This window comes from Eulemur rufifrons, chromosome 30 (genome assembly GCF_041146395.1).
Source record: "Eulemur rufifrons isolate Redbay chromosome 30, OSU_ERuf_1, whole genome shotgun sequence".
In the NCBI taxonomy this organism is placed as follows: Eukaryota; Metazoa; Chordata; class Mammalia; order Primates; family Lemuridae; genus Eulemur; species Eulemur rufifrons.
The window spans coordinates 2,203,703-2,218,463 of record NC_091012.1 but is presented as its reverse complement, the minus strand read 5'-3'; positions in this window follow the sequence as shown (position 1 = coordinate 2,218,463).

The following is a 14,761-nucleotide window of genomic DNA, read 5'->3' as shown; positions in this document are numbered from 1 at the left end:
GCTAACTTGCAAAACTTTCCTGGATTTTTAAACAATGGAAAAATGATGGTGAGATGATACTTAGAAGAATGGATTGTTGTCACTCTCCACTAACAAAAATAGGCAATACCAAGTCAGCTACACCTCAGCATAGTTATGACCGTCACAGCCTTCTTGGGTTGCAGGAGGCACAAACAAACGTTATCACAATTATGGTGAAACGCTTAACAGCTGCAAATAATTTTCAACGTACTGGTTAATGGAAAAGCTCTGCGGCATACTTCTTGGAACAAGCCAGTTACCTGTTCCCACGCAAAGAGGAGTATATAGAACCATGGTGGATTTCCAGCTGATGAAGTAAAGGATTATTAAAGGAACGGGATGACCATGGGGATCATCGTTAATTCTCTGAAACAGAATCCGCCCTTTTCACCTGCCAAACACATGCCCACTTCTCCTCTCTGGGGATAATAAAAACTAACCAGCGAACTGACAGAGGGCCTGACCCCACCATCCACATCGACCACACAAAAAAATGAAAAAACTGTACCCTCCAGCTACTAATTATAATGCTAACTTGCAAAATTTCCCTGCATTTTAAAACAATGGAAAAATGGTGGTGGGATGATACTTAGAAGAATGGCTTCTTGTCAGTCTCCACTAACAAAAATAGGCAACACCAAGTCAGCTACTCCTCAGCATAGTTATGTCCGTCGCAGCCTTCCTGGGTTTCAGGAGGCACAAACAAAGGGTATCACAATTATGGTGAAACGCTGAACACCTGCAAATAATTTTCAACGTACTGGTTAATTGAAAAGCTCTGCGGCATACTTCTTGGAACAAGCCACTTACCTGTTCCCACGCAAAGAGGAGTATATAGAACCATGGTGGATTTCCAGCTGATGAAGTAAAGGATTATTAAAGGAACGGGATGACCATGGGGATCATCGTTAATTCTCTGAAACAGAATCCACCCTTTTCACCTGCCAAACACATGCCCACTTCTCCTCTCTGGGGATAATAAAAACTAACCAGCGAACTGACAGAGGGCCTAACCCCCCCATCCACATCGACCACACACACAAAAAAAACAGTACCCTCCAGCTACTAATTATAATGCTAACTTCAAAAATTTCCCTGCATTTTAAAACAATGGAAAAATGGTGGTGGGATGATACTTAGAAGAATTACTTGTGGACAGTCTCCACTAACAAAAATAGGCAACACCAAGTCAGCTACGCCTCAGCATAGGTATGTCCGTCGCAGCCTTCTTGGGTTTCAGGAGGCACAAACACACGTTATCACAATTATGGTGAAACGCTGAACACCTGCAAATAATTTTCAACGTAGTGGTTAATTGAAAAGCTCTGCGGCATACTTCTTGGAACAAGGCAGTTACCTGTTCCCACGCAAAGAGGAGTATATAGAACCATGGTGGATTTCCAGCTGATGAAGTAAAGGATTATTAAAGGAACGGGATGACCATGGGGATCATCGTTAATTCTCTGAAATAGAATCCGCCCTTTTCACCTGCCAAACACATGCCCACTTCTCCTCTCTGGGGATAATAAAAACTAACCAGCGAACTGACAGAGGGCCTGACCCCCCCCCCATCCACATCGACAACACACAAAAAAAAAACCGTACCCTCCAGCTACTAATTATAATGCTAACTTGCAAAATTTCCCTGCATTTTAAAACAATGGAAAAATGGTGGTGGGATCATACTTAGAAGAAAGGCTTCTTGTCTGTCTCCACTAACAAAAATAGGCAACACCAAGTCAGCTGCTCCTCAGCATAGTTATGTCCGTCGCAGCCTTCTTGGGTTTCAGCAGGCACATACAAACGTTATCAAAATTATGGTGAAACGCTGATCACCTGCAAATAATTTTCAACGTACTGGTTAATTTGAAAACTCTCCAGCATACTTCTTGGAACAAGCCAGGTACCTGTGCCCACGCATAGAGGAGTATATAGAATCATGGTGGAATCCCAGCTGATGAAGCAAAGGATTCTTAAAGGAATGAGATGACCATGCGGATCCTGTTTAATTCTCTGAAACAGAATCCGCACTTTTGACCTGCCAAACACATGCCCACTACTCTTCTATGGGGATAATAAAAACAAACCAGCGATCTGACAGAGGGCCTGAACACCCATCCTGACCGACCCCACAAAACAAAAAAGTACCCTCCAGGTACTAATTATAATGCCAATTTGCAAAATTTCCCTGCATTTTTAAACCATGGAGAAATGATGGTGGGATGATACTTAGAAGAATGGCTTCTTGTCAGTCTCCACTGACAAAAATAGGCAACACCAAGTCAGCTACGCCTCAGCATAGTTATGTCCGTAGCAGCCATATTTGGTTTCAGTAGGCAGATACACACATTATCACAATTATTCTGAAACGCTGAAAACCTGCAAATGATTGTCAACATACTGGTTAATTGAAAAGCTCTGAGGCATACTTCTTGGAACTAGCCAGTTTCCTGTGCCCACGCATAGAGAAGTATATAGAACCATGGTGGATTCCCAGGTCATGAAGCAAAGGATTCTTAAAGGAACGGGATTACCATGCGGATCCTGTTTAATTCTCTGAAACAGATCTGCAGTTTTCACCTGCCATACTAATACCGACTTCTCCTCTCTGGGGATAATGAAAACCAACCGGGGAACTGACAGAGGGCCTGACCAACACATCCACACCGACCCCACAGGAAAAAAAAAAAAAAAAACAAAAAAAACACCGTAGCCTCCAGCTACTAATTATAATGCTAACTTGCAAAACTTTCCTGCATTTTTAAACAATGGAAAAATGATGGTGAGATGATACTTAGAAGAATGGATTCTTGTCAGTCTCCACTAACAAAAATAGGCAAAACCAAGTCAGCTACGCCTCAGCATAGTTATGTCCGTCGCAGCCTTCTTGGGTTTCAGGAGGCAGAAACAAACGTTATCACAATTATGGTGAAACGCTGAACACCTGCAAATAATTTTCAACGTACTGGTTAATTGAAAAGCTCTGCGGCATACTTCTTGGAACAAGCCAGTTACCTGTTCCCACGCAAAGAGGAGTATATAGAACCATGGTGGATTTCCAGCTGATGAAGTAAAGGATTCTTAAAGGAACGGGATGACCATAGGGATCATCGTTAATTCTCTGAAACAGAATCCGCCCTTTTCACCTGCCAAACACATGCCCACTTCTCCTCTCTGGGGATAATAAAAACTAACCAGCGAACTGACAGAGGGCCTGACCCCCCAATCTACATCGACAACACACAAAAAAAAAAACCGTACCCTCCAGCTACTAATAATACTGCTAACTTGCAAAATTTCCCTGCATTTTAAAACAATGGAAAAATGGTGGTGGGATGATACTTAGAAGAATGGCTTCTTGTCAGTCTCCACTAACAAAAATAGGCAACACCAAGTCAGCTACTCCTCAGCATAGTTATGTCCGTCGCAGCCTTCTTGGGTTTCAGGAGGCACAAACACACGTTATCCCAATTATGGTGAAACGCTGAACACCTGCAAATAATTTTCAACGTATTGGTTAATTGAAAAGCTCTGCGGCATACTTCTTGGAACAAGCCAGTTACCTGTTCCCACGTAAAGAGGAGTATATAGAACCATGGTGGATTTCCAGCTGATGAAGTAAAGGATTATTAAAGGAACGGGATGACCATGGGGATCATCCTTAATTCTCTGAAACAGAATCCGCCCTTTTCACCTGCCAAACACATGCCCACTTCCCCTCTCTGGGGATAATAAAAACTAACCAGCGAACTGACAGAGGGCCTGAACCCCCCCCATCCACATCAACTACCCAAAAAAAAAAAAAAACCGTACCATCCAGCTACTAATTATAATGCTAACTTGCAAAATTTCCCTGCATTTTAAAACAATGGAAAAATGGTGGTGGGATGATACTTAGAAGAATGGCTTCTTGTCTGTCTCCACTAACAAAAATAGGCAACACCAAGTCAGCTACTCCTCAGCATACTTATGTCCATCGCAGCCTTCTTGGGTTTCAGGAGGCACAAACAAAGGTTATCACAATTATGGTGAAACGCTGAACACCTGCAAATAATTTTCAACGTACTGGTTAATTGAAAAGCTCTGCGGCATACTTCTTGGAACAAGCCAGTTACCTGTTCTCACGCAAAGAGGAGTACATAGAACCATGGTGGATTTCCAGCTGATGAAATAAAGGATTATTAAAGGAACGGGATGACCATGGGGATCATCGTTAATTCTCTGAAACAGAATCCGCCCTTTTCACCTGCCAAACACATGCCCACTTCTCCTCTCTGGGGATAATAAAAACTAACCAGCGAACTGACAGAGGGCCTGACCCCCGCCCATCCACATCGACTACACAAAAAAAAAAAAACCGTACCATCCAGCTACTAATTATAATGCTAACTTGCAAAATTTCCCTGCATTTTAAAACAATGGAAAAATGGTGGTGGGATCATACTTAGAGGAATGGCTTCTTGTCTGTCTCCACTAACAAAAATAGGCAACACCAAGTCAGCTACTCCTCAGCATAGCTATGTCCATCGCAGCCTTCTTGGGTTTCAGGAGGGACATACAAACGTTATCAAAATTATGGTGAAACGCTGAACACCTGCAAATAATTTTGAACGTACTGGTTAATTTGAAAACTCTCCAGCATACTTCTTGGAACAAGCCAGGTACCTGTGCCCACGCATAGAGGAGTATATAGAAACATGGTGGAATCCCAGCTGATGAAGCAAAGATTCTTAAAGGAATGAGATGACCATACAGATCCTGTTTAATTCTCTGAAACAGAATCCGCACTTTTCACCTGCCAAACACATGCCCACTACTCTTCTCTGGGGATAATAAAAACAAACCAGCGATCTGACAGAGGGCCTGAACACCCATCCTGACTGACCCCACAAAACAAAAAAGTACTCTCCAGCTACTAATTATAATGCCAATTTGCAAAATTTCCCTGCATTTTGAAACAATGGAGAAATGATGGTGGGATGATATTTAGAAGAATGGCTTCTTGTCAGTCTCCACTGACAAAAATAGGCAACACCAAGTCAGCTACGCCTCAGCATAGTTATGTCCGTAGCAGCCATATTTGGTTTCAGTAGGCACCTACACACGTTATCACAATTATGGTGAAACGCTGAAAACCTGCAAAGGATTTTCAACATACTGGTTAATTGAAAAGCTCTGAGGCATACTTCTTGGAACAAGCCAGTTACCTGTTTCCACGCAAAGAGGAGTATATAGAACCATGGTGGATTTCCAGCTGATGAAGTAAAAGATTATTAAAGGAACGGGATGTACATGGGGATCATCGTTAATTCTCTGAAACAGAATCCGCCCTTTTCACCTGCCAAACACATGCCCACTTCTCCTCTCTGGGGATAATAAAAACTAACCAGCGAACTGACAGAGGGCCTGACCCCCCCATCCACATCGACCACACACACAAAAAAAAAACCGTACCCTCCAGCTACTAATTATAATGCTAACTTGCAAAATTTCCCTGCATTTTAAAACAATGGAAAAATGGTGGTGGGATGATACTTAGAAGAATGGCTTCTTGTCAGTCTCCACTAACAAAAATAGGCAACAATAAGTCAGCTACTCCTCAGCATAGTTATGTCCGTCGCAGCCTTCTTGGGTTTCAGGAGACACAAACACACGTTATCACAATTATGGTGAAACGCTGAACACCTGCAAATAATTTTCAACGTAGTGGTTAATTGAAAAACTCTGCGGCATACTTCTTGGAACAAGCCAGTTACCTGTTCCCACGCAAAGAGGAGTATATAGAACCATGGTGGATTTCCAGCTGATGAAGTAAAGGATTATTAAAGGAACGGGATGACCATGGGGATCATCGTTAATTCTCTGAAACAGAATCCGCACTTTCACCTGCAAAACACATGCCCACTTCTCCTCTCTGGGGATAATAAAAACTAACCAGCGAACTGACAGAGGGCCTGAGCCCCCCATCCACATCGACCACACACACAAAAAAAAAAAACGTACCCTCCAGCTACTAATTATAATGCTAACTTGCAAAATTTCCCTGCATTTTAAAACAATGGAAAAATGGTGGTGGGATGATACTTAGAAGAATGGCTTCTTGTCAGTCTCCACTAACAAAAATAGGCAACACCAAGTCAGCTACTCTTCAGCATAGTTATGTCCGTCGCAGCCCTCTTCGGTTTCAGGAGGCACAAACACACGTTATCACAATTATCGTGAAACGCTGAACACCTGCAAATAATTTTCAACATAGTGGTTAATTGAAAAGCTCTGTGGCATACTTCTTGGAACAAGCCAGTTACCTGTTCCCACGCAAAGAGGAGTATGTAGAACCATGGTGGATTTCCAGCTGATGAAGTAAAGGATTATTAAAGGAACGGGATGACGATGGGGATCATCGTTAATTCTCTGAAACAGAATCCTCCCTTTTCACCTGCCAAACACCTGCCCATTTCTCCTCTCTGGGGATAATAAAAACTAACCAGCGAACTGACAGAGGGCCTGACTCACCCATCCACATCGACCACACACACAAAAAAATACCGAACAATCCAGCTACTAATTATAATGCTAACTTGCAAAATTTCCCTGCATTTTAAAACAATTGAAAAATGGTGGTGGGATGATACTTAGAAGAATGGCTTCTTGTCAGTCTCCACTAACAAAAATAGGCAACACCAAGTCAGCTACGCCTCAGCATAGTTATGTCCGTCGCAGCCTTCTTGGGTTTCAGGAGGCACAAACACACGTTATCACAATTATGGTGAAACGCTGAACACCTGCAAATAATTTTCAACGTAGTGGTTAATTGAAAGGCTCTGCGGCATACTTCTTGGAACAAGCCAGTTACCTGTTCCCACAGAAAGAGGAGTATATAGAACCATGGTGGATTTCCAGCTCATGCAGTAAAGGATTATTAAAGGAACGGGATGACCATGGGGATCATCGTTAATTCTCTGAAACAGAATCCGCCCTTTTCACCTGCCAAACACATGCCGACTTCTCCTCTCTGGCGATAATAAAAACTAACCAGCGAACTGACAGAGGGCCTGACCCCCCCATTCACATCGACGACACACAAAAGAAAAAAAACCGTACCCTCCAGCTACTAATTATAATGCTAACTTGCAAAATTTCCCCACATTTTAAAACAATGGAAAAATGGTGGTGGGATGATACTTAGAAGAATGGCTTCTTGTCAGTCTCCACTAACAAAAATAGGCAACACCAAGTCAGCTACTCCTCAGCATAGTTATGTCCGTCGCAGCCTTCTTGGGTTTCAGGAGGCACAAACACACGTTATCACAATTATGGTGAAACGCTGAACACCTGCAAATAATTTTCAACGTAGTGGTTAATTGAAAAGCTCTGCGGCATACTTCTTGGAACAAGGCAGTTACCTGTTCCCACGCAAACAGGAGTATAGAGAACCATCGTGGATTTCCAGCTGATGAAGTAAAGGATTATTAAAGGAAAGGGATGACCATGGGGATCATCGTTAATTCTCTGAAACAGAATCCGCCCTTTTCACCTGCCAAACACAGGCCCACTTCTCCTCTCTGGGGATTATAAAAACTAACCAGCGAACTGACAGAGGGCCTGACCCCCCCCATCCACATCGACCACACACACAAAAAAAAACCGTAGCCTCCAGCTACTAATTATAATGCTAACTTGCAAAATTTCCCTGCATTTTAAAACAATGGAAAAATGGTGGTGGGATGATACTTAGAAGAATGGCTTCTTGTCAGTCTCCACTAACAAAAATAGGCAACACCAAGTCAGCTACTCCTCAGCATAGCTATGTCCATCGCAGCCATCTTGGGTTTCAGAAGGCACAAACAAACGTTATCAGAATTATGGTGAAACGCTGAACACCTGCAAATGATTTTCAACGTAGTGGTTAATTGAAAAGCTCTGCGGCATACTTCTTGGAACAAGGCAGTTACCTGTTCCCACGCAAAGAGGAGTATATAGAAACATGGTGGAATCCCAGCTGATGAAGCAAAGGATTCTTAAAGGAATGAGATGACCATGGGGATCCTGTTTAATTCTCTGAAACAGAATCCGCACTTTTGACCTGCCAAACACATGCCCACTACTCTTCTCTGGGGATAATAAAAACAAACCAGCGATCTGACAGAGGGCCTGAACACCCATCCTGACCGACCCCACAAAACAAAAAAGTACCCTCCAGCTACTAATTATAATGCCAATTTGCAAAATTTCCCTGCATTTTTAAACAATGGAGAAATGATGGTGGGATGATACTTAGAAGAATGGCTTCTTGTCAGTCTCCACTGACAAAAATAGGCAACACCAAGTCAGCTACGCCTCAGCATAGTTATGTCCGTAGCAGCCATATTTGGTTTCAGTAGGCACATACACACGTTATCACAATTATGGTGAAACGCTGAAAACCTGCAAAGGATTGTCAACATACTGGTTAATTGAAAAGCTCTGAGGCATACTTCTTGGAACTAGCCAGTTTCCTGTGCCCACGCATAGACAAGTATATAGAACCATGGTGGATTCCCAGCTCATGAATCAAAGGATTCTTAAAGGAACGCGATTACCATGCGGATTCTGTTTAATTCTCTGAAACAGATCCGCAGTTTTCACCTGCCATACTAATACCCACTTCTCCTCTCTGGGGATAATAAAAACCAACCGGGGAACTGACAGAGGGCCTGACCAACACATCCACACCGACCCCACAGGAAAAAAAAAAAAAACACCGTAGCCTCCAGCTACTAATTATAATGCTAACTTGCAAAATTTCCCTGCATTTTAAAACAATGGAAAAATGGTGGTGGGATGAGACTTAGAAGAATGGCTTCTTGTCAGTCTCCACTAACAAAAATAGGCAACACCAAGTCAGCTACTCCTCAGCATAGTTATGTCCGTCGCACCCTTCTTGGGTTTCAGGAGGCACAAACAAAGGTTCTCACAATTATGGTGAAACGCTGAACACCTGCAAATAATTTTCAATGTAGTGGTTAATTGAAAAGCTCTGCGGCATACTTCTTGGAATAAGGCAGTTACCTGTTCCCACGCAAAGAGGAGTATAGAGAACCATGGTGGATTTCCAGCTGATGAAGTAAAGGATTATTAAAGGAACGGGATGACCATGGTGATCATCGTTAATTCTCTGAAACAGAATCCGCCCTTTTCACCTGCAAAACACATGCCCACTTCTCCTCTCTGGGGATAATAAAAACTAACCAGCGAACAGACAGAGGGCCTGAACCCCACCATCCACATCGACCACACACAAAAAAAAAACGTACCCTCCAGCTACTAATTATAATGCTAACTTGCAAAATTTCCCTGCATTTTAAAACAATGGAAAAATGGTGGTGGGATGATACTTAGAAGAATGGCTTCTTGTCAGTCTCCACTAACAAAAATAGGCAATACCAAGTCAGCTATTCCTCAGCATAATTATGTCCGTCGCAGCCTTCTAGGGTTTCAGGAGGCACAAACAAAGGTTCTCACCATTATGGTGAAACGCTGAACACCTGCAAATAATTTTCAACGTAGTGGTTAATTGAAAAGCACTGCGGCATACTTCTTCGAACAAGCCAGTTTTCTGTTCCCACGCAAAGAGAAGCATATAGAACCATGGTGGATTTCCAGCTGATGAAGTAAAGGATTATTAAAGGAACGGGATGACCATGGGGATCATCGTTAATTCTCTGAAACACAATCCGCCCTTTTCACCTGCCAAACACATGCCCACTTCTCCTCTCTGGGGATAATAAAAACTAACCAGCGAACTGACAGAGGGCCTGACCCCCCCATCCACATCGACCACACACACACAAAAAAAAACCGTACCCTCCAGCTACTAATTATAATGCTAACTTGCAAAATTTCCCTGCCTTTTAAAACAATGGAAAAATGGTGGTGGGATGATACTTAGAAGAATGGCTTCTTGTCAGTCTCCACTAACAAAAATAGGCAACACCAAGTCAGCTACTCCTCAGCATAGTTATGTCCGTCGCAGCCTTCTTGGGTTTCAGGAGGCACAAACACACGTTATCACAATTATGGTGAAATGCTGAACACCTGCTAATAATTTTCAACGTAGTGGTTAATTGAAAAGCTCTGCGGCATACTTCTTGGAACAAGGCAGTTACCTGTTCCCACGCAAAGAGGAGTATAGAGAACCATGGTGGATTTCCAGCTGATCAAGTAAAGGATTATTAAAGGAACGGGATGACCATGGGGATCATCGTTAATTCTCTGAAACAGAATCCGCCCTTTTCACCTGCCAAACACATGCCCACTTCTCCTCTCTGGGGATAATATAAACTAACCAGCGAACTGACACAGGGCCTGACCCCTCCCCATCCACATCGACCACACACACAAAAAAAAACCGTACCCTCCAGCTACTAATTATAATGCTAACTTGCAAAATTTCCCTGCATTTTAAAACAATGGAAAAATGGTGGTGGGATGATACTTAGAAGAATGGCTTCTTGTCAGTCTCCACTAACAAAAATAGGCAACACCAAGTCAGCTACTCCTCAGCATAGCTATGTCCATCGCAGCCATCTTGGGTTTCAGAAGGCACAAACAAACGTTATCACAATTACGGTGAAACGCTGAACACCTGCAAATTATTTTCAACGTAGTGGTTAATTGAAAAGCTCTGCGGCATACTTCTTGAAACAAGGCAGTTACCTGTACCCACGCAAAGAGGAGTATATAGAACCATGGCGGATTTCCAGCTGATGAAGTAAAGGATTATTAAAGGAACGGGATGACCATGGGGATCATCGTTAATTCTCTGAAACTGAATCCGCCCTTTTCACCTGCCAAACACATGCCCACTTCTCCTCTCTGGGGATAATAAAAACTAACCAGCGAACTGACAGAGGGCCTGACCCCCCCATCCACCTCGACCACACACACACAGAAAAAAAAAAACGTACCCTCCAGCTACTAATTATAATGCTAACTTGCAAAATTTCCCTGCATTTTAAAACAATGGAAAAATGGTGGTGGGATCATACTTAGGAGAGTGGCTTCTTGTCTGTCTCCACTAACAAAAATAGGCAACACCAAGTCAGCTACTCCTCAGCATAGTTATGTCCGTCGCAGCCTTCTTGGGTTTCAGGAGGGACATACAAACGTTATCAAAATTATGGTGAAACGCTGAAAACCTGCAAATAATTTTCAACGTACTGGTTAATTTGAAAACTCTCCAGCATAATTCTTGGAACAAGCCAGGTACCTGTGCCCACGCATAGAGGAGTATATAGAAACATGGTGGAATCCCAGCTGATGAAGCAAAGGATTCTTAAAGGAATGAGATGACCATGTGGATCCGGTTTAATTCTCTGAAACAGAATCCGCACTTTTCACCTGCCAAACACATGCCCACTACTCTTCTCTGGGGATAATAAAAACAAACCAGCGATCTGACAGAGGGCCTGAACACCCATCCTGACCGACCCCACAAAACAAAAAAGTACCCTCCAGCTACTAATTATAATGCCAATTTGCAAAATTTCCCTGCATTTTTAAACAATGGAGAAATGATGGTGGGATGATACTTAGAAGAATGGCTTCTTGTCAGTCTCCACTGACAAAAATAGGCAACACCAAGTCAGCTACGCCTCAGCATAGTTATGTCCGTAGCAGTCATATTTGGTTTCAGTAGGCACATACACACGTTATCACAATTATGGTGAAACGCTGAAAACCTGCAAAGGATTTTCAACATACTGGTTAATTGAAAAGCTCTGAGGCATACTTCTTGGAACTAGCCAGTTTCCTGTGCCCACGCGTAGACAAGTATATAGAACCATGGTTGATTCCCAGCTCATGAAGCAAAGGATTCTTAAAGGAACGGGATTACCGTGCGGATCCTGTTTAATTCTCTGAAACAGATACACAGTTTTCACCTGCCATACTAATACCCACTTCTCCTCTCTGGGGATAATAAAAACTAACCAGCGAACTGACAGAGGGCCTGACCCCCACCATCCACATCGACCACACACAAAAAAAAAACCGTACCCTCCAGCTACTAATTATAATGCTAACTTGCAAAATTTCCCTGCATTTTAAAACAATGGAAAAATGGTGGTGGGATGATACTTAGAAGAATGGCTTCTTGTCAGTCTCCACTAACAAAAATAGTCAACACCAAGTCAGCTACTCCTCAGCATAGTTATGTCCGTCGCAGCCTTCTTGTTTTTCAGGAGGCACAAACAAAGGTTCTCACAATTATGGTGAAACGCTGAACACCTGCAAATAATTTTCAACGTAGTGGTTAATTGAAAAGCTCTGCGGCATACTTCTTGGAACAAGGCAGTTACCTGTTCCCACGCAAAGAGGAGTATAGAGAACCATGGTGGATTTCCAGCTGATCAAGTAAAGGATTATTAAAGGAACGGGATGACCATGGGGATCATCGTTAATTCTCTGAAACAGAATCCGCCCTTTTCACCTGCCAAACACATGCCCACTTCTCCTCTCTGGGGATAATAAAAACTAACCAGCGAACTGACAGAGGGCCTGACCCCCCCCCCATCCACATCGACCACACACAAAAAAAAAACTGTACCCTCCAGCTACTAATTATAATGCTAACTTGCAAAATTTCCCTGCATTTTAAAACAATGGAAAAATGGTGGTGGGATGAGACTTAGAAGAATGGCTTCTTGTCAGTCTCCACTAACAAAAATAGGCAACACCAAGTCAGCTACTCCTCAGCATACCTATGTCCATCGCAGCCTTCTTGGGTTTCAGGAGTCACAAACAAACGTTATCACAATAATGGTGAAACGCTGAACACCTGCAAATAATTTTCAATGTAGTGGTTAATTGAAAAGCTCTGCGGCATACTTCTTGGAACAAGGCAGTTACCTGTTTCCACGCAAAGAGGAGTATAGAGAACCATGGTGGATTTCCAGCTGATGAAGTAAAGGATTATTAAAGGAACGGGATGACCATGGGGATCATCGTTAATTCTCTGAAACAGAATCCGCCCTTTTCACCTGCCAAACACATGCCCACTTCTCCTCTCTGGGGATAATAAAAACTAACCAGCGAACTGACAGAGGGCCTGACCACCCCATCCACATCGACCACACACACACAAAAAAAACCGTACCCTCCAGCTACTAATTATAATGCTAACTTGCAAAATTTCCCTGCATTTTAAAACAATGGAAAAATGGTGGTGGGATCATACTTAGAAGAATGGCTTCTTGTCTGTCTCCACTAACAAAAATAGGCAACACCAAGTCAGCTACTCCTCAGCATAGTTATGTCCGTCGCAGACTTCTTGGGTTTCAGGAGGGACATACACACGTTATCAAAATTATGGTGAAACGCTGAACACCTGCAAATAATTTTCAACGTACTGGTTAATTTGAAAACTCTCCCCCATAATTCTTGGAACAAGCCAGGTACCTGTGCCCACGCATAGAGGAGTATATAGAAACATGGTGGAATCCCAGCTGATGAAGCAAAGGATTCTTAAAGGAATGAGATGACCATGCGGATCCTGTTTAATTTTCTGAAACAGAATCCGCACTTTTCACCTGCCAAACACATGCCCACTACTCTTCTCTGGGGATAATAAAAACAAACCAGCGATCTGACAGAGGGCCTGAACACCCATCCTGACCGACCCCACGAAACAAAAAAGTACCCTCCAGCTACTAATTATAATGCTAACTTGCAAAATTTCCCTGCATTTTAAAACAATGGAAAAATGCTGGTGGGATGATACTTAGAAGAATGGCTTCTTGTCAGTCTCCACTAACAAAAATAGGCAACACCAAGTCAGCTACTCCTCAGCATAGTTATGTCCGTTGCAGCCTTCTAGGGTTTCAGGAGGCACAAACAAAGGTTCTCACAATTATGGTAAAACGCTGAACACCTGCAAATAATTTTCAACGTAGTGGTTAATTGAAAAGCTCTGCGGCATACTTCTTGGAACAAGGCAGTTACCTGTTCCCACGCAAAGAGGAGTATAGAGAACCATGGTGGATTTCCAGCTGATGAAGTAAAGGATTATTAAAGGAACGGGATGACCATGGGGATCATCGTTAATTCTCTGAAACAGAAACGGCCCTTTTCACCTGCCAAACACATGCCCACTACTCTTCTCTGGAGATAATAAAAACAAACCAGCGATCTGACAGAGGGCCTGAACACCCATCCTGACCGACCCCACAAAACAAAAAAGTACCCTCCAGCTACTAATTATAATGCCAATTTGCAAAATTTCCCTGCATTTTTAAACAATGGAGAAATGATGGTGGGATGATACTTAGAAGAATGGCTTCTTGTCAGTCTCCACTGACAAAAATAGGCAACACCAAGTCAGCTGCGCCTCAGCATAGTTATGTCCGTAGCAGCCATATTTGGTTTAAGTAGGCACATACACACGTTATCACAATTATGGTGAAACGCTGAAAACCTGCAAAGGATTGTCAACATACTGGTTAATTGAAAAGCTCTGAGGCATACTTCTTGGAACTAGCCAGTTTCCTGTGCCCACGCATAGACAAGTATATAGAACCATGGTGGATTCCCAGCTCATGAAGCAAAGGATTCTTCAAGGAACGGGATTACCATGCGGATCCTGTTTAATTCTCTGAAACAGATCCGCAGTTTTCACCTCCATACTAATACCCACTTCTCCTCTCTGGGGATAATAAAAACCAACCGGGGAACTGACAGAGGGCCTGACCAACACATCCACACC